The sequence below is a fragment of the Nicotiana tabacum genome, chromosome 7 (genome assembly GCF_000715075.1).
Source record: "Nicotiana tabacum cultivar K326 chromosome 7, ASM71507v2, whole genome shotgun sequence".
Lineage (NCBI taxonomy): Eukaryota > Viridiplantae > Streptophyta > Magnoliopsida > Solanales > Solanaceae > Nicotiana > Nicotiana tabacum.
The window spans coordinates 50843965-50871878 of NC_134086.1; positions in this window are offsets into that span (position 1 = coordinate 50843965).

Genomic DNA, 27914 nt, shown 5'->3' on the forward strand with positions numbered 1-27914 from the left:
CATCACAACCCAATCTCTTCTTACACAAAACGACCAATGTAATAGCGTCATATAACCCGAAAATGTTACAACGAATGACCAGCCCATCACCCAACATTTAAGTGGTTTTTCTCAACACCCTTCCTCCTCTATAACTCCATAAAACAGTAGTAAAACACGCAATCCAATAGCAATACAAAACAGTCTGCTACAAGTGAATAACTCGACGTACGACTTCCGATCATCGTCCCATGAGTTCTTACAATTATAGAACGACTTTCCATACATCTCCAAAAGAAAAGATGGATGAAAGAGAGTAGTAAACTTAGCTTATTTGTTGAATAACTCAACTTCTATCTTGGTTCTTCAAACTCTAGGTTTTGCCTCCAACTAGAACTTGAAAAGGAGAGAAAATCAATTATGGTTTGTGGGAGATTTTTTAGGAGGATATTTGCAGGGGTGTAGGTCTAGTTATTGTGTTATATAATGAGTGCTATATTGTAGGAGATAAGATCTTAAACAGGGTCTTTCGCCGAACCGAAATAGCCCCTTTTTGTACTCTCATTTAATCAAGTAGGTGACACACCTACTTATCACCTAGCAGTCTTGCAGCCTCACAAAAACGCATATATCTCTCTACTCCGATGTCTTATTGACAAACAGTTTAATGCGTTGGAAAAAGACTCATAGATATTCAGTTTTATGGGTGACACACGCTGTAAATTCTTAGTATATTGGGAGAAAATTGCAGTTGCATTTGACTCAAAGTTCAGTAAAACTTATGAACGTAACTTGTGATGGCTTGCATAGACTTTTGTTCCAAAACTCACGTGACTTCAAAAAATAACACACGTCTATCATATGACTAACATAAATCCTTATCATGTTAAGCACCCTAGTCTTACCCTAAAAGTACATGTTATAACATTCTCAACTTGTCGACTTTCGACGAAACATTTTTTTCTTCAATTCCTTTAGCTTCTGAACCTTCCAACCCTCTTTGTACTTGTTGTTCATGATCTTCGATACTTGTAAAATCTGAGGTAATATGATTAACTTACTTTATATACTTTCAAAGATGATCTCATTTTTGGTCCTATATTACATTGCTTGTTATGCACTTTTACGTACGAAAATATAGGGTGTAACATCATTCCCCCCTTGGGAACATTTGTCCTTGAATGTTTACTCTTAGAGTCTTTGGAAAACTTTTACAGAGTTTCCTCCGTATACTAGACTAAAACCAACCTGCATGCAGCCAGAAAATATACTATACATGTCACACATGGCCAATGTCTATATATAGCAACACTTGGCCTCACACAACCATCAATCATAAATAGTGAAAGTCAAAAATAAGAGCTTACATGATGGGCTACTGGCCTGAATAGATTTGTGATGACGTATCCCATCTCGAGCCATATATATTCAGTTTGAAATAGGTGGGGAGTTTTTAGACTTGATTTCTTCCACCGCTTCCCAAGTTATCTTTTCCACGTTCTTGCTTCTCCATAAAACCTTCACGGAGGCAACCTCCTTATTTCGTAGCTTGCAGATTTGTCGGTCTAGGATGGCAACTGGAACTTTCTCGTATGACAAGTCCTCCGTGATCTCTTCATCATTAGTGGGCACCACTTGGGTAGGATCCCGAATGCACTTCTGAGGGAAAATCTAACTCATAAACTACTCGGTCCGCTCTTCGAATAATCCTATAAGGCCCAATATATCGTGGGCTAAACTTGCTTTCTTGCAAAACCTCATCACGCCCTTCATAAGCGACACCTTTAAGAATATCCATTCATTAAACCTGAACTCTAGGTTTTATTGCTGCACATCAGAATATGCCTTCTGACAACTCTGAGCTGTCAGCAGTCGCTCCTGGATAAGCTTTACCTTCTCTAAGGCTTGCCAAACCAAGTCTGGCCCATGTAACCTAGTTTCTCCAACATCAAACCAACCTATCAGAGATCTGCACTTACGCCCATGCGAAGCCTCATACAGATCCAACTAGATACTGGAGTGATAACTATTGTTATATGTAAACACATTAAGAGGTAAATGTTCATCCCAACTTCTTTTAAAATCCAACATGCATGCTCGTAACATATTCTCGAGCATCTGAATTATGTGCTCGGCTTGTCCATCAGTCTGTGGATGAAAAGCTATGCTGAGATTCACCTGAGTCCCTAGACCTCATTGAAATAACCTCCAGAAACATGCTGTAAACTAGGCCCCACAGTCAGATATAATAGATATTGGTACTTTGTGTAGCCGTACTATCTCCTTAATATATAACTTCGCATAATCTTTGGCTGTATATGTAGATCCGACTGGCATGAAGTGGGATAATTTTGTGAGCCTATCAACTATCATCCATATAGAAGCGAACTTAAGATGTGAACAAGGCAAACCCATGAAAAATTCCATACTTATTGCCTCCCATTTCCGCATCGGGATCTCGATAGTCTGTATTAGGCCTTCGGGCTTCTGGTGCTCTACATTCACCTGCTGGCAACTAGGACACTGGGTGACAAATGCATCAATATTCTTCTTCATATTGTCCCACCAGTACACATCCTAAAAAGCATGATACATCTTCGTTGACCCATGATGAATTGAGTACCACGGATAATGTGCCTCTAACATAATCCTGTCTCGTAGCCCTGCTAAATCTAGAACACACAGAAGACCCTTATATCTGAGAAATCCATCTCCCTTGAGCTCTAAAAATGGCTTCTTTCGCTGCGGAACTCGCTCTCTCAACTCGACCAACTCTGGGTCCTCGTACTTCCTTTCCTTGACTTTAATTATGAGAGATGATTTTGTAGTGTTTTAGAGTACAACTCCACAATTGATAGAATCTACTAACCGAACCCCCAAACAAGCTAATTGATGAATCTCTCTAGTTAATTGTCTTTTCTCAGCCTCTACATGTGCTAAGCTACCCATAGATCGGCGACCTAAGTCTTCTGCTAGAACATTAGCTTTACGCAGATGCTAGAGAATGTTAACGTCGTAATCTTTCAATAACTATAGCCATCGCCTCTGTCGCAAATTCAACTCATTTTGCTTGAAGATATATTGAAGGCTTTTATGATCTGGAAATACATCAACATGAACACCATATAAATAATGACGCCAAATCTTAAGTGCATGGACAACTTCAGCTAACTTGAGGTCGTGGGAGGGTAATTCCTCTCATGCTTCCTCAATTGCCTTGAAGCATACGGAATTACCTTCCCATGTTGCATCAGGACATATCCTAACCCGATTCCTGAGGCATCACAATACACGACATAACCATCTAGACCCTCTAGAAGTGTTAAAACTGACGCTGAGGTCAACCTGTTCTTAAGCTCTTGGAACTTCACTCACAAGCCTCTGTCCACTAAAACTTAGCTGCTTTCTGTGTCAGCTTCTTCATTGGTGCCTAAATGGAAGAAAAACCCTCTATGAACTCAGGTAGTGTCCTGCTAAGCCTAGAAAGTTACGAACCTCTGTCAGAGTGGTATGGCTAGGCCAAGATTTCACGGCCTCAATCTTTTGAGTGTCTACCTTTATACGTTCATCGGATACAATATGCCCTAAGAATGCTGCAGACTTCAACCAAAACTCACATTTAGAAAACTTAGCATACAACTTACGATTACGAAGGGTTCAGAGTACGACTCGTAGGTGGTATGAATGATCCTCCTCTGAACATGAATAAACCAAAATATCATCAATAATTACTATCATGAACATATCTAAAAATTGTTAGAATAGGCTATTCATCAAATCCATAAATACGGTGGGTGAAATTGTTAACCCGAAAGACATGACAAGGAACTCAGAGTGTCCATATCGGGACCTGAAAGCTGTCTCTGGAATATCTTTCTCTTGAACTCTGACCTAGTGGTACACTTGCCTCAAATCTATCTTTGAAAAGCATCTAGCCCCATCAAACAAGTCATCGATCCTTGGTAGTGGATGCTTATTCTTAATAGTTACCTTGTTCAGCTTTCTACAATCGATACACATCCTCGGCAAGCCGTCGTTCTTCCAAAAAAATAGTACTGGTGCACCCCAAGGCGAGGTACCTGAAGGAACCTTTCTCCAATAAACCTTTTAACTGCTCCTTTAACTCCTTCAATTCGGCAGGTGCTATTCTATAATGAGGGATGGATATTGGTTGAGTTCCCGGAAGCAAAACAATGCCAAAATCAATCTCTCGCTCTAGAATAATACCTGGAAGCTCATATGGAAACACACATCTGCGTACTCTTTGATTACTAGAATAGACTAAAGTGTAGATCTATGCAACTGCATCTCTAACCCGTACAATATGTTAATGCACCCTTTTGCAATCTTTTCCTTGCCTTCAGATAGGAAATAAACCTACCTCCAGGTGATGTTGTATTACCTACCCATTCAAGGACTACCTCACCCAAAAAATGAAATCTAGCTGCCTTTGCTCGGCAATCAACTGTAGCACAAAATGCTGTCAACGAGTCCATGCCCATGATAGCATCAAAATCCATTATCTCTACCTCAACTAGGTCGGCTGACTTCTGATGACTACAAGCTATCACCGTACAACCTCGGTAAACCCGTCTAGTAATAATAGGTTCTCCGACTGATGTAGATACCACAAAAGGATCACTTAGTATTCCAGGAACTATACAAAACGTCCCCAAAACAAATAAGGTAATATGCAATAAAGTAGATCCTAGATCTATCAAGGCATAAGAATCATGAGATAAAATGGTAAATATACCGATCACAACGTCTGGTGAAGATTCCGGGTCCTGTCGACTCGCTAAAGCATAGATACGGTTCTGATTACCACCTGAACTGGAACCTCTACCTCTGCCTCGACCTCTACCAGCCGAAGACTAAGACTCGCACCCTGAAGGATGCATGGACATACATGATCCTATTGCTGAACTTGTTAGTTGTGCCATACCCCCAGAATCTCTATTTGCGCAATCTTGCATCATATGCCCCAGATGCCCACATGTATAACAAGCATCGAAACCTGCTCATCATTGGCCCTAGTTTCCTCTACCATAGATGTCACACCGCAGCAGAAATGACCATATCTACCCTAAACCTTGTTGTCACTGCAAACCCCACACCCGTGAGCTCTCACCTGGTGTTGACTAAGTATAGCAGTCATACTTATAACCTTGTAACTGAGGTGGCAGAGGACTAGGTGGCCCTCTGAAGTACCGGGGCCTATAACTACCCAAAGACTACTCTTGAGACCTGGCAAATATCATCCTCTTACGATGCCCTTGATCAGTCCTCTTTGTACCATACTGTCGATGCCTACCCCTTTCTATATTCTAGGCGATTGCCAGAATCTGGGAGATAACAATACTATCCTACATTGCAGTGGTGGCATATGCCTCGGTCAACTCTGGGGCCAACCTTGCTATAAACCTATGGATCCTGTCCCGCATTGTAGCAACTATGGATGGTGCATATCTGTCCAATGAGTTAAAACAGAGACTATTCTCTCAAAAACTCATATTACCCTACTTGAGGGCTAAAACTAACTAACTCAAGCATGTCGGGTTTCCCGTGGTAAGTACTGGTCAAGGGAGGCATCTGAAAAATTCTCCCAAATAGCCGGAGACGCATCATGCCCCCTAAACCTTTGCCATCCTTCGTACCAAAGGATGGCTATATCTCGGAGTCAAAAAGCGGCTAGCTCAATTGCCTATATCTCATTGGCATGCATAACCCGAAAAATCCTGTGAAGATGATCTATGAAATCCTGCGGGTCCTCCCTCTGATCTATCCTCATGAACTCTGGGGGACTTAAAACAATAAACTCTCAGATCCTTGAACCCCCATACCCCTCAAAAAATCCTACACTAGCAGATGCATTAGCATGTTGCTGGGCATCTACCAACTATGTCTATAAATACACTGCACCCCTCAAGCCCTAATCTGATGGAAGTGGAGGGGGAACCGGATGTGCAGTATCATTAGGAATCTCCTTAGGTGATGGAGGAGCTGGTAATGGCTAAGTAGGGGTCTCTCCCTGGGCCCTCAGACTAGGCCCCATCTACTGGGGGTACCCTGCTATTGTATCTCTCCTCTGGCTACCCGTAGTCTTCCTAGTCACCGTCATATATGTATGCAAACACCACACCAACACGTAAGTTTAACTCAAATTTCCTATGACTCAATTCTATAGCATGATTTAGATTTGAAACAAGGGTAACCAACTCCTAAAGGCCCTTTCGTTCTCACATTATATAATGCGGTGCACAACACATCTATAAATAAGACCCTAGTAGACACGACTTGTAGACTCCTAAGCTGGAACTGCTCCGTTACCAATGTTCCCATGCCCAGAACATATGGGGGCAAGACCGGCACTCAGTGCCCCACTTAACCTAGCGTACCAACTTGCGACTGAGGGACTTTGAACGTACAATATCATACTTTGGCCATGGGGCCACATTGCAAAACAATTTTCGAAACAAGATATAAAATTGAACAGAAACTTGCTTTCACTAAACATCAATATAAAGTTGGGCGGACAATGTCATCATAACTACTAAAGCTGAAAAGTAACAAATACACATACAAGGCCTATAAGCCTGACATACTGAACTAATTGACATGATATGTCTACCAGCCTCCACCGATGGATGTACTATGATCGGAATAGGGCCCCGACCTACCCATAATATATATATATATATATATATATATATATATATATATATATATATATATATATATATATATATATATATATATATATATATATATATATATATACACACACACACACACACACACACACACCCGACAACTCCAAAAGATGTGGAGCTTACCGATCAAGCTGAGCTTCGACAAAACCTATTGAGGAGCTCTACCCGTCTGTCTATCTGAACCTACACACATGAATTGCAGCGTCCCTAGAAAAAGGATGTTAGTACGAAATAATGTACCGAGTATGTAAGGTAATAAAATAACTGAAAGCTGAAATTGAACTTATAATATAATAACTGAAAGTAACTGGGAGTCAAAGATGATCTAGAGATATACTTACCTGTTGATACAAAATTAACTCTCTCAATAAGTAAAATAAATATCCATCCCTATAAATCTCGGTACATGTAAGTGCTCAGACGTAGTAGACTCACTCATAGGCGCTCACCCATACTAGGCTAGGTATCTCGTCCATTCTGGGCTCACTCATAGGCGTTCAACCATAGTAGGCTCGGTATATAACTTACCATCTGATCAGAGGTTGCCTAATAGGGTCTTGCCCATCGATTATAGCTCGATGGTGGTGACAATATGTAACACTGTATATATATAGACTCTCTACTCTCTTGGTTGAAAGATAAAAAAACTAAATTCAATATGAAGTCCCGATAAGGAAGAATACTGTAACTTATGAGACTAGGATAATGTACATAAGTTCAGGAATATGAACTTCTCTTTATGCCTCGTTATCAAACTCATGTAGTGACAGGATCATGCAAAAATGAAGAAAAGTTCAGCCTTAACATACCTTATCACAATCTTTCCAATCACCAAGTTGAAATTGCCTCTTCACACCATAATCTACAAGAATGATAATAATATTATCATTAAGTTATGAAAGGTACCATTATCGCATAATGAACTACAAACTTATTTTGTATTAAAACGGGCAGCATCTCCCCTATAGTCCTTACTTCCTCCAAATTTAAGATAACACCAACAATATGAGAACACCCAACAATAACAACATATGTGCATTATTTTATAACCTTATATACACCACAAAATACTACAAAATAGCACAACACACCCCAATCTCTTCATACACAAAACAACCACTGTAGTAGCGTCAAATAACCCGAAAATGTTACGACGAATGACCAGTCCACCACCCTGCAATTATGTGGTGTTTTTCAACACCCTTCATCCTCTAATACTTCATAAAATAGTAGTAAAACACGCAATCCAATAGCAACACAAACCAGCCCACTACAAGTGAATAACTCGACTCACGGCTTCCGATCATCGACCCGTGAGTTCTTACAATTATAGAACGACTTTCCATACATCTCCAGAAGAAAAAATGGATGAAGGAGAGCAGTAAACATACATTATTTGTTGAATAACTCAGCTTCTATTTTGGTTCTTCAAACTATAGGTTTTACCTCCAACTAGAACTTGAAAAGCAGAGAAAATCAATTAGGGTTTGTGGGAGATTTTTTAGGAGGATGTTTGTGGGGGTGTAGGTCTGGTTATTGTGTTAAATAATGAGTTCTACATTTCAGGAGATAAGACCTTAAATGGGCTCTTTAGCCGACCCGAAATAGCCCCTTTTTGGAATCTCATTTAATGAAGTAGGTGACACACCTACTTATCACCTAGCAGTCTTGCAGTCTCACAAAAATGCATATATCTCTCTACTCTGATGTCTTATTGACAAACAGTTTAATGCGTTGGAAAAAGACTCATAGATATTCAGTTTTATGGGTGACACACGCTGTAAATTCTTAGTATATTGGGAGAAAATTGCAATTGCATTTGACTCAAAGTTCAGTAAAACTTATGAACATAAGTTGTGATGGCTTACATCGACTTTTGTTCCACAACTCGCTTGACTTCAAAACATAACACATGACTATTATACGACTAACATAACTCATAATGTAACTCCTTATCATGTTAAGCACCCTAGTCTCATCCCAAAAGTACATGTTATAACATTCCCAACTTGTCGTCTTTCGACGAAACATTTTTTTCTTCAATTCCTTTAGCTTATGAACCTTCCAAACCTCTTTGTACTTGCTGTTCATGATCTTCAATATTTGTAACCTCTGAGGTAACATGATTAACTTACTTTATATATCTTCAAAGACGATCTCTTTTTGGGTCCTACATTAGTTTGCTTACGACACACTTTTACATACAAAAATATAGGGTGTAACATCATTACCCCTTTGGGAACATTTGTCCTTGAATGTTTACTCTTAGAAACTTTGGAAAAAATTTCCAGAGTCTCCTCCGTACACTAGACTAAAACCAACCTGCACGCATCCAGAAAATATACTATACATGCCATATATGGCCAATGTCTGTAAATAGCAATACTTGTCCTTACATGGCCGTCAATCATAAATAACAAAAGTAAAAAATAAGAGCTTACCGGATTAGCTATTGGTCTGAACAGAGCTATGCCGAAGTATGCCATCTTGAGCCATATATTCAGTTTGAAATAGGTGGGGGTATTTAGACTTTATTTCTTCTTCCGTTTTCCACATCATCTCTTCCACATTCTCGCTTCCCCATAATACCTTCACAGAGTCTACCTCCTTATTTCGTAGCTTGGGAATTTGCCGGTCTAGGATTGCAAGTGAAACTTCCTCGTATGACAAATCCTCTGTGATCTGCACATCATTAGTGAGCACCACTTGGGTAGGATCCCCAGTGCACTTCTGAGGGCAAATATAACTCTTAAGCTACTCGGCCCACTCTTTAAATAATCCTATGAGGCCCAATATATCATGGGCTAAGCTTGCCTGGCTTTCCAAACCTCATCACACCCTTCATAGGTGAAACTTTTAAGAATACCCAGTCATTAACCCCAAACTCTAAAATTCATCGCCGCACGTCAGAATATGACTTTTGACGACTCTGAGCTGTTAGCATTCGCTCTCGGGTAAGCTTTACTTCTCTACGGCCTGCTAAACCAAGTCTGGCCCATATAACATAGATTCTCAAACATCAAACCACCTTATAGGAGATCTGCACTTATGCCCATACAAATCCTTGTACGGAGCCAGCTGGTTACTCGAGGTATCTGTTGTTACATGCAAACTCTATAAGAGGTAGATGTTCATCCCAACTTCTTTTAAAATCCAACACACATGCTCGTAACATATCCTCGAGCGTCTAAATTGTGCGCTCGACTTGTCCATCAGTCTGTGAATGAAAAGTTGTGCTGAGATTCACCTAAGTCCCTGGACCTTTCTGAAATGACCTCCAAAAATGTTCTGTAAATTGAGCCCCACGGTCTGATATAATAGATACTGGTACTCTGTGTAGCCGCACTATCTCCTTAATGTTTGACTTTGCATAATCTTTAGATTTATATGTAGATTTGACCAATAGGAAATGGGCTGATTTTGTGAGTCTATCGACTATCACCAATATAGAACCGAACTTACGATGAGAACGAGGCAAACCTATGAAAAAATCCATATTTATCGCCTCCCATTTTCACATCGGGATCTCTATAGTCTGCATTAGGCCTCCACGCTTATTGTTCCTCTACCTTCACCTGCTGGCAACTAGGACACTGGGTGACAAAACAATGTTCTTTTTCATATCGTTCCACCACTACACATCCTTAATGTCATGATACATCTTCGTCAACCCAGGAAGAATTGACTACCACGAATAATGTGCCTCTAACATAATCATGTCTCGTAGCCCTTCTACATCTAGAACACACATACATCCCCTATATCTGAGAACCCCATCTCCTTGAGCTCTAAAAATGGTTTCTTTTGTTGCAGAACTTGCTCTATCAACTCAACCAACTCTGGGTCCTCGTACGACCTTTCCTTGACTTCAACTATGAGAGATGATTTTACAGTGTTTTGGAGTATAACTCCACCATCGTCAGAATCTACAAACCGAACCCCAAACAAGCCAATTGATGAATCTCTCTAGCTAATTTTCTTTTCTCAGCCTATACATGTGCTAAGCTACCTATAGATCGGCGACTTAAGTAATTTGCTACAACATTAGCTTTCCTTGATGGTAGAGAATTTTAACATCGTAATCTTTCAATAAGTCTAGCCATCGCCTCTGTCGCAAATTCAACTCCCGTTGCTTGAAGATATATTGCAAGGTTTTAAGATCTGTAAATACATCAACATGAACACTATAAAAATAATGCCGCCATATCATATGTGCATGGACAACCGCAGCTAACTCGAGGTTGTGGGTCGGATAATTCCTTTCATGTTTCCTCAATTGCCTTGAAGCATGCGCAATTACCTTCCTATGTTGCATCAAGACACATCCTATCTCGACCTCTAAGGCATCACAATACACGACATAACCCTCTGAACCCTCTGGAAGTGTTAGAACTGGCGAGGTCAACCTGTTCTTAAGCTCTTGGAAACTCCGCTCACAAGCCTCTGTCCATCGAAACCTAGATGCTTTCTATGTCAGCTTTGTCAATGGTGCCAAAAGGGAAGAAAAACCCTCTACGAACCTACGGTAGTATCCTGCTAAGCCTAGAAAGCTACAGACCTCTGTCGGAGTGGTAGGTCTTGGCCAAGTTTTCACGGCCTCAATCTTTTGATTGTCTACCTTTATACTTTCATCAGATATAATATACCCCAAGAATGCTACAGACATCAACCAGAACAAACATTTAGAAAACATAGCATACAACTTACAATCACCGAGGGTTCGGAGTACAACTCATAGGTGTTCCGCATGCTCCTCCTATGAACGTGAGTAAACTAGAATATCATCAATAAATACTATCACAAAGAGATCTAAAAATGGTCGGAATAGGCTATTCAGCAAGTCCATAAATACGGTGGATGCATAAGTCAACCCGAAGGATATAACAACGAACTCAAAGTGGCCATATCAGGTCTTGAAGGTTGTCTTCGGAATATCATTCTCCTGAACTCTAACCTGGTGGTACCCCGACCTTAAATCTATCTTTGAAAAACATCTAGCCCCCTACAACTGATCTAATAAATCATTGATCCTAGGAAGTGGATACTTATTCTTAATAGTTACCTTGTTCAATTGCCTATAATCGATCATCCTCAGCGAGTCGTCTTTCTTCCGCACAAACAGTACTGGTGCACCCCAAGGTGACGTAGCTAATGAAACCTTTCTCTAACAAATCTTTTAACTGATCCATTAACTCCTTCAATTTGGATGGTGCTATTCTATAACAAAGTATGGATATTGGTTGATTTCTCGAAAGCAAATCGATGCTAAAATCAATCTCTCTCTTTGGAAGAATATCTGGAAACACATATGTGTACTCTTTGACTACTGGAATAAGTGTAGGTATCTCTGCATCTGTATCTCTAACATGCACAATATGATAAATGCACCATTTTGCTATCATTTTCCTCACTCTCAGATAGGAAATAAACTACCTCTGGGTGTCGCTGTATTATCTACCCATCTAAGGATTGCCTCACCCTGAAAATGAAATCTAGTTGCCTTTGCATGGCAATCAATTGTGGAATAGCAAGCTGCCAACCAATCCATGCCTATGATATCATCAAAATCCATCATCTCTAGCTCAACTAGGTCGGCTGAGGTCCGATGACTACAAATTGTCACAGTACAACCTCAGTAAAACCGTATAGCAATAATTAGTTCTCTAACAATTGTAAATACCGCAAAAGGATCACTTAGTATTTCGAGCACTATACCAAACTTCCCGGGGACAAATGGGGTAATATACGATAAAGTAGATCCTAGATTTATCAAGGTATAAGCATCATGAGAGAAAATGGTCAATATACCTATCAAAATATCTGGTGAAGATTCCTGGTCCCGTGGATCCGCTAAAGTATAGATACGGTTCTGATTACCATCTGAACTGGAACCTCTACCTCTGCCTCGACCTCAACCAGAAAAAGACTCAGACTCGCACCCTGAAGGATTCACGAACATAGATGATCCTGTTACTGAACTCGTTGGTTCTGCCATAACCCAAAATCTCTATCAATCTCACATTGTCACGACCCAAACCGATGGGCCGCGACGGGCACCCGGTACCTTACTCAACCGAGTACCAACATAATGTATCTTTTCATGTCATACTATTATAAATAACTGAGCAGGAGAGGCTGCCGTGAAATAGGTAGAATACAACAGATAATGCCAACTTATACATAAGACATATGGGTCTCTAAGACCAAAATAACCACTTGAACACTGAACATAGGCCGACAAGGCCATACGATCGTTTACGTACATGAATCTGTCTACAAGCCTCTAAGAATACATAATTTTCATAAACGTTAGGACAGAGTCTCGCCATACCAAATAATACACATCTAACTCATACTTCCCAAACAAGAAACTAAAAAGAAAATGGAGCGAACCAACATCTTCCACTGAGCTGATAGCCTACTTGGAGGGCTCTCGACCTATCTATCAGGACCTGCGGGCATGAAACGTAGCGTCCCCAGGTGAAAAGGGACGTTAGTAAAAATAATGTACTGAGTATGTAAGGCACATAAATAAGTACATAACAAACATGAAGGAAATATAGAGTAAATGACTCCACCTATAAGTCTGGATAACTTTGTAAATCATGAAATAATTAAAGTGTCATGCATATACGTATGAATGTCATGTAATGCATAGGTACATGTTTCATAACATCATCAGCCTCTGAGGGCATCCCATCATATCATCACGACCACTGTGGGAAAAATTATCAACGTATACTAGCTGATCAGGTGGTGGTGCGTATATAATGCCATAACCTTTCCCATATCCCATATACATATATATACATACATATATACACGTATATAACGCCATCTAGTCATGGGTTAATGTACATGCATAAATGAATAAAACACATAAAAATATGTTAAAATCTCAATATTCTTTTCGGATAAACTTTATCAACTACGTATTATTTTGAGACCCATGAACAGAAGATATAACAATATGTCACATGGGGAATCAAGGACAAAGAGACCCCTAGTATTTCGATGAATAAAGTCGTTTATGAAAACTGTGCGTTTGCTCGTTTCTTCTGTATAACTTTGACCATGCTAAAAAGAAAGAAGGGATGACCTTAACACACCTAGAGTAGGGAAACTCCGTATAATACTCTTGGCGAAGATTGCACCGTACTCTTTTGACCACAAAATTTTTACATTGAACTGTTAAAGATTTACGTTGCTACAGGCTTAACCACGTTACTTAATGTAATGTATCTGATTTAGAGTGTTATTTTGAGAATCAAAAGTTTAAGTGTTATAGAGAACTCACATTAAGGAACGAAACGATAAAGTTATGTAACCTTGGAATTAAAGTTTTCAAGAAATGAAATCCTTGAAATTGGAAAAGATATGTAGTCTTATGACGCATAATCAAGGAATGACCTTAGTCATTTCCTTATAATGTGGCTAGCTGCCACGTTTCTTTTGGGGTGAAAATTATTAATCTTTATCCACTTATTAGTTAATTATGTAATATTTCGTTACTCGGTAATTAATCAATTACCTGTATAGTTAAACATTATTTCAACTTACTTAAAATTCGACTTATTTTTAATATACTTTATACATCATACTACCATGGTCATATGGTACCTTGCATGGTACTAGTCAATAATTATCGGGTATTATCACTCGACCCGTATTTTATCCCAAATTTGCCACCTTCAACGAAACTCATTTTCTTTAATTTGTGTACCATTTATCCTTCATGACACTTACTTATCGCTTGTTATAAATAGCATAAATTCTTATAATATTCAAATAATCTTTTACTTGGATTGATGTCAATTACCTTATGACAAATTCAACGTACAATACTATAGGGTGCAACATCGTCGTAACTTAATACTATGAAGCATTACATCATTATAATGTAATATTTCAAGGCATAACATCATCGTAATATAATACTGCAGGACGTAACATCATCGTAATATTGCTGGGTGTAACATCATTCTCCCCTTTAGAACATTCATCCTCGAATGTTGACTGATGCTCTTATCATTTTCATAACTTATAGCTCTTGTGAATACCTTAATACTCTCATTTCCCTTTAAGTAGTTACTCTGTGAATAAATCCAAAGTCCAGGGTATTCCCCATATGAGTCTTTTTGCTCATATCATGACTTGTGGTCGAAATCTTTCTAATCTCGCAACTGCTGCTACCTCCTATCATGCACCCTGTATGACCCTGGCTTTGTAAGTGAACTTATGCAATTAATTTTTCCTTTTTCCTTTATCTACCACAATTACACCCTCATTTCTTTCAAATGATATTAGTCTTAGACTCCTTTGAGTTCATTCAGGCTATACTGAGCCTTCTATGACTTATAGAAAACATTAGATCGCTTGTTTTCATGGGTTTAATCCTTAGGACTTATCCATTCTCGTCACCTTCTCACTCGCCCTTTCGTATCCTTACTCTTGCCTTCCTAAAACCTTGTCGCTTTGCCATACTTAAGCTCGCGACCTACCCATATTTATTTATATTACTCGCAACCTTCCTTCAACTTGCTTGTATATAGGTTTCCTTATGTCACTCTGGAACATCAAGCAAGACATCAAATTATCTCTAACTCTTCTTTACTGTCTTAATTAGCCTCCTCTATACCTAGAAACCATAGGCTATGAGATATGCCATTGATAAATGCTGCTATCATTCCTGGATATTGAATCCCCGCGCTTCTAGACTTCTATCCGAAATATGGACTATTCACAACTTTCTGCATTTGAGTATCTCGTACGTTCTTCACCTTTACCTAACTTACTTAAAATTTTGCATCATATATTCTATATCCTTCATAGCCTCCCTTCCAGATAGGTATGATTCACACCACAACTTGATGCTCTATTATAAAACTACAATCTGGTGGGAGCTTCATACTGACTTCTTATCAGGCTGTTACTTTTACTTCTTTTTTTAATTTGCTTTATTATAGAGCTGTTATAGACTATGGTTGTTATACTATCTCTCTCATACCTCTGATTTTAACGGAGATCCTACAATATTCTCGATTACGATGTTTCTATTTTTCTGGGTCCAATAATCAAACTCCTGATTTACTTGGGTGATGTAACTCTTTAGTTTCCTCCTTCTTCTGATCGGCCTTTACGTCGGCTTAAGCTATCTTCCGATCTATGGTTCCTGGTATTAGTTATTCTATTTAGCCTTTCATGGTCGCTGAGGAATATGCATGATACAATCCTTTAATAATTTAATCCATTGTTTATTTTCCGGGCTCAATTCTTTCTTTTAACGTATACAAGAATCTTCTACGGCTGTATATGTTGCATGTATAAAACTCTGAACCCTTAAGTGCGTTCATAACGTAACCAACTCTGGGTCATTGATCGAATCATTTTTTTCATTCCATCTTAACTTTCTTTCAATGTAAGCTATTGCTTTTTCTGGTTTTTCTGCCCCCTTGTTGCATCCATACTTATCTTATCTTAGTGCCCATACATGCCAGAGTTTTTGTGCAACTCATATGATCTCAAATATTACTTTTAATTTTACTTCCGTTCATTAGCCACGGTAGGTGACACTTTCCTTTGGAGTGCTTACAATGTTGTTGTGAGACTGTTGTTACACGACCCTTTACTCTTTAGGTTCTTGTGCTTAAGTTGAAGCCTTCTTCCTTATTTCCTCAGCTAGTCTTTCGTTGTAGTACTTAGGGAGAACCCTTGATCCTCGTAAAGCTGTGAGCTTATTACGAACCTTTTGGTGTCCTTACTTTCCTATAATTATCCGTAGTTGCTTACCTCCGTGTCCTTGTGCTTGTAGGGCTGCTTCTGAACTGATATTTTGGTTGCCTTCCCAGTGGAACTTTCTTTTATCCCCGTAACACTCATACGGTACCTTTAACTACCCGGACTCCTATTTGAATATATCTCAAGTATTATAATGACATTACTACGAGGATGAATTCTCCGTGTTGGGTTTACTACATTTATCTTGCATGATCTGCTGATTTGTCTGTAACTTATTATCTAGTCATGACTAGGCTTTTCCTAAATCAACTACTAATTACTCGTCGACTCATTCTCATATCCATATTCTGCATAATCTTTCTTGTGTTATTTCCTTGTCTTAACTTACCTCACGTGCTGGTTCCTTATCTATCAATAACATCCCCGGTAGGAATCCTTACTTCCCTTTTTTTGACTTCGTGCTTACATAATGTCCTGGAATCATAGCATATCTATAATATTTGGATAAGCACAATCTCATCCCTTTCTTATTTTTATCGCATTCTTCCTTTATTATTCCATATTCCCTCCTTTAGGGGAGTACTAAGACTTGGAGCTATGACAACCTACCTATAGATGTTTTCCTCTTCATCTTTGGCGTTACATCATTGATGACCCTTACTCACTTGCGATAATCTTTTTGTACCAAGGATAATAAAATTCCTCACTCGCGATGGTAACATTTAGTGTAACTACACATACAATTGCTTAAGCTTAACTTTCTCACATTGCCCGCTTTAAGGAAGCGTCTTCTTGAATGACCATTCTCTGAATTTCTCATAAATCTTCTTCTGTTGTCCATTCTATTATTGTCGTCACGAAATTTGAAATTCTAATGATGTCGACCATTATCAAATCACTAAATTCCTAATTCATGTTTACCTTATCTTGTTCACCAGCCCATACTGATCTCTATTATTCTGAGGTCTAGCTTTTCCTATTGGTAATCACATTAGAGTCATGAACTTACTTCTTAAAATGAGGATATGACTTCATGGCCTATACTCTTTTGTTGTCCTAAGGCATGTCACCTCTCGTCTCTTCATTCACTTGACTAGACTCTGTAATAGTGTCATTTCTTCTTCTTCTTCTTCTTCTTCTTCTTCTTTTTCCTACGGTCCTTATCCATGTATCATACCTTATTCATAATGCTTCCTTTTCTCTCTTCTCATTACTCTGCTAATATTTCTGCATATCCCTTTTTTGTGAAAACTTAAACATGACATTATTTCACTTTTAGCTCTCCTTGCTTTATTCATCGGCTCTTCAGGTTGATCAACGTCCTCGCTCTACTAGGGACGAGAGTCACATTAAGGAAACATTTATCCTATCCAGGATTTCAGTGCCTATCTTCTGATTCTTTTTTCATGATAGTATTCACATCTAATCGTAATATTCTAGAGTGCACCATCCGTGTGTCTTACAAGAAGATGTATTGGCACATTTGTAATACCATTCGGAAATGTCAACTAACACAAACAATCCATTCACCATTTTGGGTTACTATAACCCCAGTCGGATCTTGATGTTCCGTCCTTTTCTTAAACTACACTTGTTAGCTCCCATAGGGCATAATTGAGATGGGTATGACCAATTATACATAACGTTGTTACTGTTGAATATAACTCAAAAAACTTATATTCCTTTGCCTGAATTATAAACACTGTTAACCTTCATTAATTGGGAGCCCTGTACTCTTTTTCATCTTGCTTCTTTTGTTTGTTGAAACTTGTATTCATCTTCTGAGTCTCTCATTATCTTTCACCATTAAGGTGGATAGGTATTCTTGCCTTAAGGCTTCGTATCAGGAAGCTTACACCTTTCAACACACCCATGATCTGCCAAAGACCTCACATTTACTTATTATAGGCATCATACAAAAACCCAATTCCTCTGACTCAACTCTTCCACAACTATATCTCTTTCCAACTTTATTTCTGGATGTAGGTATCGTCTAATTACGAATAAAATAGAATTTCGGAATTTGAATTCTTATATGTGAGCTCTACTACACGATCTAGAGTAAGAAGAAAGAGTGACGGTCCTAAATGCCCTGTAGCCTCATGCTTATAAGTGTGGTGCATGACATACCCATAAACAAGACTCTACTAGACACGGCTTGTAGACTCCCTAGGACAAAACTGCTCTAATACCACTTTTGTCACGACCCAAACCGATGGGCCGCGACGGGCACCCGGTACCTTACTCAATCGAGTACCAACATAAGGTATCTTTTCATGTCATACTATCATAAATAATTGAGCCGGAGAGGGCGCCTTAAAATAGGTAGAATACAACAGGTAATGCCAACTTATACATAAGACATATGGGCCTCTAAGACCAAAATAACCACTTGAACACTAAACATAGGCCGACAAGGCCATACGATATTTTACGTACATGACATCTGTCTACAAGCCTCTAAGAATACATAATTTTTATAAATGTCTGGACAGAGTCCCGCCATACCAAACAATACACATCTAACTCATACTAACCAAACAAGCAACTTTGAAGCAAATGGAATGCACCAACATCTTCTACTAAGTTGATAGCCTACTTGGAGGGCTCTCGACCTGTCTATCAGGACCTGCGGGCATTTAGCGTCCCCATGCAAAAAGGGACGTTAGTACGAATAATGTACTGAGTATGTAAGGCACATAAATAAGTACATAACAGACATGGAAGAAATATAGAGTAAATGACTCCACCTGTATGTCTGGATAACTTTGTAAATCATGAAATAATTATAGTGTCATGCATATGCGTATGAATGTCATGTCGTGCATAGGTACATGTTTCATAACATCATCAGCCTCTGAGGGCGTCCCATCATATCATTTCGGCCACTATGGACAAAATCATCAACGTATACTAGCTGATCAGGTAGTTCTCTCTCTCTCTCTCTCTCTCTCTCTCTCTCTATATATATATATATATATATATATATATATATATATATATATATATATATATATATATATATATATATATATATGTGTGTGTGTGTGTGTGTGTGTGTGTGTGTGTGTGTGTGTGTGTGTATATGTCATCTGATCATGAGTCAATGTACATGAATAAATGAATAAAACATATGAAAATACGTTAAAATTTCAATATTCTTTTCGGATAAACTTTATCAATTGCGTATTATTTTGAGACCCATGCACAGAAGATATAACAATCTGTGACATAGAGAAATCAAGAATAAAGAGACCTATAGTATTTCTATAAATATAGTCATTTATGAGAATTATGTGTTTGCTCGTTTTTTCTGTATAACTTGGACCATGCCAAAAATAAAGAAGGGATGGTGTTAACATACCTGAAGTAGGGAAAACTTCGATAATATTCTTGGCTAAGATTGCACCGTACTCTTTTGACCGCAAATTTTTTACGTTGAACTGTTAAAGACTTACGTTGCTACAGGCTTAACCACGTTACTTAATGTAATGTATCTGATTTGGAGTGTTCATTTGAGAATGAAAAGTTGAAGTGTTATAGGAAGCTCACTTTAAGGAATGAAATGATAAAGTTATGTAACCTTGGAATTAAAGTTTTCAAGAAATGAAATCCTTGGAATTGGAAAGGATATGTAGTCTTATGACACATAATCAAGGAATGACCTTAGTCATTTCCTTATAATGTGGCTAGCTGCCACGTTTCTTTTGGGGTGGGAATTATTAATTTTTATACTTATTAGTTAATTAGGTAATGTCCCGTTACCCGGTAATTAATCAATTACCTGTATAATTAAACATTATCTCAACTTAGTTAAAATTCTACTTATTTTTAATATACTTTATACATCATACTATAGTGGACATATGGCACCTTGCATGGTACTAGTCAATAATTATAGGGTATTATCGCTTGACCCGCATTTTATCCCAAATTTTCCACCTTCAATGAAACTTATTTTCTTTAATTCGTGTACCCTTTATCCTTCATGACACTTACTTATGGCTTGTTATAAATAGAATAAATCCTTATAATCTCCAAATAATCTTTTACTTGGATTGATGTCAATTACCTTACGACAAATTCAACGTACAATACTACATGGTGCAATATTGTCGTAACTTAATATTGCAAAACGTTACATCATCATAATGTAATACTGCAAGGCATAACATCATCGTAATATAATACTGCATGATGTAACATCATCGTAATATTGCGGGGTGTAACACACATCATATGCCCTAGATGCCCACATGTATAACAAACATTGGAACCTGCTAGGCATTGGCCTAAGTGTCCTCTACCACAGATGTCACACCGAACTACAAATTAACATGTCTGCGCTGAACCTCGTTGTCACTGCAAACCCGACGCCCGTGAGCTCTCACCTGGTCTTGACTGAGTATCGCGGTCATACCTGTAACCCTATAACTGAGGTGGTGGAGCCCTAGGTGGTCGTCAAAAGTACTGGGCCTATAACTACCCTGAGAGTGCTCCTGAGACCTAGAGAATCTCATCCTCTTACGCTGACCTTGCTCAGTTCTCTTTGTCCCCTGCTACCGATGCCTACCCCTTTCTATATTCTGGGCTAACGCCTGAATCCAGAAGATATCCATACTATCCTGCAAGGCAGCTATGCCACATGCCTCAGTCAACTCTGTGGCTAACCCTGCTATAAACTCTTGGATCCTGTCCCGTATTGTAGAAACTATGGATGGTGCATATCTGGCCAATGAGTCAAAATGGAGACTATACTCTCAAACACTCATATTGCCCTGCTTGAGGGCTAGAAACTCATCGACTCGAACCTGACAGATCTCCCGTGGTAAGTATTGTTCAAGGAAGGCATTTGAAAAATTCTCCCAAACAGCTAGAGGTGCATCACGTCCCCTAGACCTCTCGCGTCCCTCGTAAGGATGGCTATATCTCGGAGTCGAAAAGCTGCTAGCTCAACTGCCTCTTTCTCTGTGGCATGTATAACCTGAAAGATCTTGTGAAGCTGATCTACGAAATCCTGGGGGTCCTCACTCTGATCTGTCCCCGCGAACTCTAGGGTACTCAAAGCAATAAACTCTCGGACCCTTGAGCTCCCAGACCACTCAAGCCCCACGGTGTGTGAGAATACTAGGTATGTTGTTGTTGCTTGTGATTCAGTAGTGCTTGTCTACTTGTTGACACTAGATTTTAGGGTCGGTTGCTTTATCATATTAACTTTATTTTCATATATTTTATGATGTTCTTTCGCTGTTGAGTTGTTAGACTATGTTATTTCATTTTCATTGTTAATCATGTTATTGTTGCTTACCTAGCAGGTTGGGTAAGGTGCCATCAAGACTTGTAGATTTTGTATTGTGACAAATTGGCATCAGAGCTATAACGACTCCACCGATCGTTTTAAGAATTTATGCCCTGATTCCCTATTAACTGCTTTTCCCGTGTTTATTTTTGCTATTTGGAACAACTGGGATGTTTGGTTTTGAGTTTCGGATAGTTTTGGTACACTTAGTCCCTAAATGAGAGATTAAGTTTTGGAAATTTGACCGTAGTCAGAACGGTGTGAAGACGGCCTCGGAATGGAATTCCAATGGTTCCATTAGCTCTGTTGGGTGATTTGGGGCTTAGGGGCATGTTCAGATTGTGTTTTGGAGGTCCATAGCTAATTTAGGCTTGGAATGCCAAAAGTCGAATTTTGAAGTTTCCTGTTCGATAGTGAGATTTTGATCCGACGGTCAGAATGGAATTTTGAAAGTTGGAGTAGCTCTGTAGTGTTGAGTGTGACGTGTGTACAGAATTTCAGGTCATTCGGACGAGGGTTGATAGACTTTTTGATCGAAAGCGTAAATTGAGAGTTTTGGAGTTCTTAGGCTGGAATCTGTGGTTCATTCGTCGTTTCGATGTTTTTTAGGTGTTTTAAGGATTGGTATAAGTTTTGATAGTAGTATTAGATTAGCTAGGCAGAACATATAAATGCTTACCTTCGCGAATTTGAGTCATTTTCACCTCTTTCCAAATGGGAAGAAGCCTTGGGGAACATTTTCAAGGGAGATTTTCAGAGGAATTCATTGGGGTAAGGTCTTTGATCCCTAAACTCGTTATTGAGGTGATTTTTATCATTATAAGCATGAAATTTAAGGAAAATCAATGGTAAATTTGGGGGTTAGGTCTTGATTAATTAGAGACCTTTGGTACTTTTGGTATGACTGAACTCGTGAGAGCGTGAAAATTCTGGAAGTGTAAATTTTACCTGATTTCGATACTTGGGACCGAGGGGCGTTTTGGTCATTTTACCTAATTTCGCGTATTAACTTATAATTTATTTGTATAATCAATTACTTGAAGTGTTATTTACGTTATGCAATTTAATTGAATAGATTTGGGCCATTTAGAGTCGAGTACTCGTGGCAAGAATGTGATTTCGGGTTGATTTTGAGCCGGTTCGAGGTAAGTGGCTTGCCTAACCTTGTGTGGGGGGACATTTCCCTTAGGATTTGGTATTATTGATAATTGAAATGCCTTGTACGTGAGGTGACGAGTACGTACTTGTTCTAATTATTGAAAATTCGGTTTTCATTAACTAATTACTAGTATGTTTCTTTTCTTGTTTATACTACTGGCAAATTTAAGCTAGTTGTTAGCTTAGGAAAAACATGTCTAATTGACTTAATTGTCTTACTTGCTCAAACTGCTTTATCTAGATTTTGTGTAGTATGCTAGGTTAGAAATACCTGTCTTACCTTGGTATGGAGTTTGAAATGAACTATGTACTCTTCATGTTGTTGTTGTATGTTTACTTTGGGACTACGAGACGGTATCCCGGGAGATTCCCCTACACATTTACATTAGAACTATGGGACTGCACCCGGTAGATTCCCCCTACACTGAGTATTTATATTTGGGGACTACGGATCGGTATTCTCGGAGATCCCCTCGCATTATAAGATGGACTACGAGACGGTATCCCGGGAGATCCACTGGATATTTATGTTTGGGACTACAGGACGGTATCCTGGGAGATCCCCGGTTGTTATCCTCGTACTGAGCTGTATCTTTTTCTGTGTTACTTGCCTCTATGATAGTTGTTGTTGTCCTTATTATCCTGTATTTAATTCTTATTATTATCTTTCAACTGTACTGCTTTATCATATGCAGTCATACCTTTTATTTTAATTAGCCTCAGTAGGGCCCTGACGTTCCTCGTCACTACCCAACTGAGGTTTGGCTTGACACTTATTGAGTACCGCTGTGGTGTACTTATGCCCTTTCTGTGCATGTTTCTCATGTGCAGATCCAGGTACTTCCACTCAGACTTATCACGCTTGAGACGAGGCGCTTGCAGAGACTCTGAGGTATATCTGTCGCGTCCGCAGACCGAAGAGTACCTTTATACTCTCCCTTTTAAGTATTAGCCCTTCTGTATTTTCTTTCCTTTGTTAGATATTCTTGAATTAGATATTTGTAGACATTCAAAGGCTTTTGATCATCACATTTTGGGTTTTGGGAATTGTTTTTAGATTTCAAGAGTTGATATTGTGTATGCCGAGCGACACTTTTAAACACTATTTTATTTTCACTATTTCGTTATTATTATTTCTTCCACAAAATTGGTTTATTTTCCGCATTGTTAGACTTACCAAGTCGTAGAGACTAGGTGCCGTCATGATGTTTCACGGAGTGTGAACCAGGGTCATGACAAGTTGGCATCAGAGCTCTAGGTTCATAGGAGTCTTGAATCACAAGCCGGTTTATTAGAGTCTCGCTGATCGGTACGGAGACGTCTGTACTTATCTATTAGAGGCTATGTAACTGTTAGGAAAATTCCACTTCATTTTATTTCCTTGTCGTGCGAGATTTTGACATCACGATTCTCCCATAGATGGTAAGGGCACGTGCTACCCGAGACGATTAGGCACCCGCGCCCCTACTACAACCGTTAGAGGTCGGGGTCGGGGTAGAGGCCGAGGACGCACACGTGATGCAGCCAGAGCACCTGCACGAGCTACCACCGAGGAACCACCAGCAGTTCCAATTGGAGTCCAGGCACCTGATATGCCTACTTCTACTAATACTCCAGCTCTTCAGGAGACTCTGGCACAATTCATGAGAATGTACACCACTTTGGCTAAGGCACGGTTGCTTCCCCTTGTTGCAGCTACATCTCAGGCCGGGGGAGGAGCACAGACTCCCGCCGCCCACACTTCTAAGAAGCAAGTGCATGTTGATCAGGTCCCAGAGATTATTCCTGTACAGCTTGTAGCCCCAGGTCAGCCCAAGGAAAGGGCAGCGACTTCAGAGGATAAGCAGCGGAGACTTGAGAGGTTCAAGAAGTATGATCCTCCTATATTCAGTGGGTTAGCCTCCGATGATGCCTTGAGAATTTTGGAGGAGTGTCACTGTATCCTCCGTACTATGGGTATATCAGGATCGAGTGGGGTTTCTTTCACTTCCTTCCAACTTCGAGAAGCGCCTATGAGTGGTGGCGCACCTATGAGTTAGACAGTCCAGAAGAGGCTGCTTCATTAACTTGGACTCAGTTTTCAGACATGTTGCTAAGAGTATTTGTTCCTCAAAACCTTAGGGACGCATGGCATGCAGAGTTTGAGCATTTGCGCCAGGGTGCTATGACTGTCTCTGAGTATGTTGTCCATTACACTAGCTTGGCTAGACATGCCCCAGCCTTAGTTTCTATTTTTGTGAGAGGGTTTGCCAGTTTATTGAGGGGATTATTCCCAGCATTAGGTCTAGCATGGCTCATAAGTTGGAGATAGATATTTCTTATCAGCAGGTGGTGAGCATTGCTAGGAGGATTGAGGGTATGCATGCTAGGGAGAGAGAGGAGAGGGAGGCAAATAGGTCTCGAGAGTCGGGCCATTATTCTGGTGCCCGTGCCCCAGCAGCAGGTTGTCATGGTAGGGGTTATATGAGTCGCCCCGTTCATTCAGCTCTTCCAGCAGCCAGTGGTATTCCAGCTCCTCCTAGGCCCCAGGAGCCTTATTATGCACCTCCAGTATCTAGTGCGCCTCCTACGCGGGGTGCTTTTAGTGGTCAGCCCAGCAGACCTGGCCTGAGTCAGTCATAGCTGCCACATCCTCCTAGAGCTTGTTTTAAGTGTGGTGAAACACGCCATATGGTGAGGGATTACCCCAAACTTAGGAGGGGTGCACCTCCACAGACTTCTCAGCCACAACGTGCCTCGTAGAGTTCTCAGACTATAGTTACAGCTCTAGTTGCTACCCCACCTACTCAGCCAGCTAGATGTGGTGGTCGGGGAGGTGGAGGTCGCCCTAGAGAAGGAGGCCAGAATAGATACTATGCTCTTCCTACCCGTACCGAGGCTGTTGCCTCCGATTTTGTCGTCACAGGTATTATACTGGTTTGTCATAGAGATGCATTGGTTGTATTCGATCCTGGCTCCACTTACTCTTATGTGTCTTCTTATTTTGCTCTGCACTTGGGTGTACCTCGGGATTCTTTGAGTTCCCCCGTTTATGTTTCTACTCCTGTGGGAGATTTTCTTATTGTGGACCGCGTTCATCGGTTGTGTTTGGTTGCTCTTAGTGGTTTTGAGACCAGAGCCGATTTATTGTTACTCAGCATGGCAGATTTGGATATTATCTTGGGCATGGACTGGTTGTCACCCCATTATGCTATTCTTGATTGTCACACCAAAACCGTGACGCTGGTTATGCCAAGTGTACCGCGTGTTCAGTGGAGGGGTTCTTTAGATCACACACCCAGTAGAGTTATTTCTTTCCTTAAGGCTCAGTGTATGGTTGAGAAGGGGTGTGATGTGTATCTAGCTTATGTGAGAGATGTCAGTATTGATACCCCTTCAATTGATTTAGTCCCAGTAGTATGGGATTTTCCTGATGTGTTTCCAGCTGATCTCTCGGGCATGCCGCCTGATAGAGATATTGATGTTGGCATTGATCTGTTGTCGGGCACTCAGCTCATTTCTATTCCTCCGTATCATATGGCTCCTCCTGAGTTGCAGGAATTGAAGGATCAATTATAGGAATTGCTTAATAAGGGTTTTATTCGGCCCAATGTATCACCTTGGGTGCTCCTGTTTTGTTTGTGAAGAAAAAGGATGGTTCTATGCATATGTGTATTGATTATCGCCAGTTGAATAAAGTTACAGTGAAGAACTGTTATCCTTTGCCTCATATTGATGATCTATTTGACTAGCTTCAGGGTGCACGAGTGTTTTCTAAGATTGATTTGCACTCAGGTTTCTATCAGTTGAAGATTCGGGAGCCAGATATCCGGAAGACTGCTTTCAGGACTCGGTACGATCATTACGAGTTCCTTGTTATGTCATTTGGGCTAATCAATGCCCCAACAACCTTTATGCATTTGATGCACAGTGTGTTCCGGCCATATCTTGAGTTGTTCGTCATTGTCTTTATTGATGATATTCCGGTGTATTCCGGGAGTCGGTAAGATCATGAGCTGCACCTGAGGACAGTGCTCCAGACTCTGAGGGAAAAGAAGTTATATGCTAAGTACTCGAAGTGTGAGTTTTGGTTGGATTCTGTGGCATTCTTAGGCCATGTGGTATCGAGTAAGGGTATTAGGTGGATCCGAAGAAAGTAGAGGTAGTGCAGAGTTGGCCCAGACTATCCTCTGCTATAGAGATCCGTAGTTTTCTTGGCTTGGCGGGTTACTACCATCATTTTGTGGAGGGGTTTTCATCGATTGCAGTCCCTATGACCAGGCTGACCCAAAAGGGTGTTCCATTCCAGTGGATGGAAGAGTGTGAGTTGAGCTTCCAAAAGCACAAGACAACGTTGACTACAACCCTAGTTTTGATATTGCCTTCAGGTTTGGGCTCTTATACGGTCTATTGTGATGCCTCGAGGATTGGCCTTAGAGCAGTATTAATGTAGGGTGGTAAGGTGATTGCCTACGCATCTAGACAGTTGAAGGTACGTGAGAAGAATTACCCTATCCATGATCTAGAGTTAGCTGCCATTTTTCACGCCCTTAAGATCTGGCGCCATTATTTGTACGGTGTTCCTTGCGAGATTTATACTGATCATTGGAGCTTGCAGCACTTGTTCAAGCAAAAGGATCTTAATTTGTGCTAGAGGAGGTGTTAGAGTTGCTAAAGGACTATGATATCACTATTTTGTATCACCGAAGCAAGGCCAATGTGGTGGCCGATGCCTTGAGCCACTAGGCAGAGAGTTTGGGGAGTTTGGCTTATTTACCAATATCGGAGAGACCTATGGCGATAGATGTTCAGGCCTTATCCAGCCAGTTTGTGATATTGGATCTTTCAGATCCCAGTCGGGTCCTAGCTTCTGTAGTTTCTCGGTCTTCCTTATTTGACTGTATCAAGGAGCGTCAGTATGATGACCCTCATTTGATTGTCCTCAAGGACAAAGTTCTACACGGAGATGCCAGAGATGTGACTATTGGTGATGATGGGGTATTGAGAATGCAGGGTCGGATTTTTGTACCCAATATTGATGGGCTTCG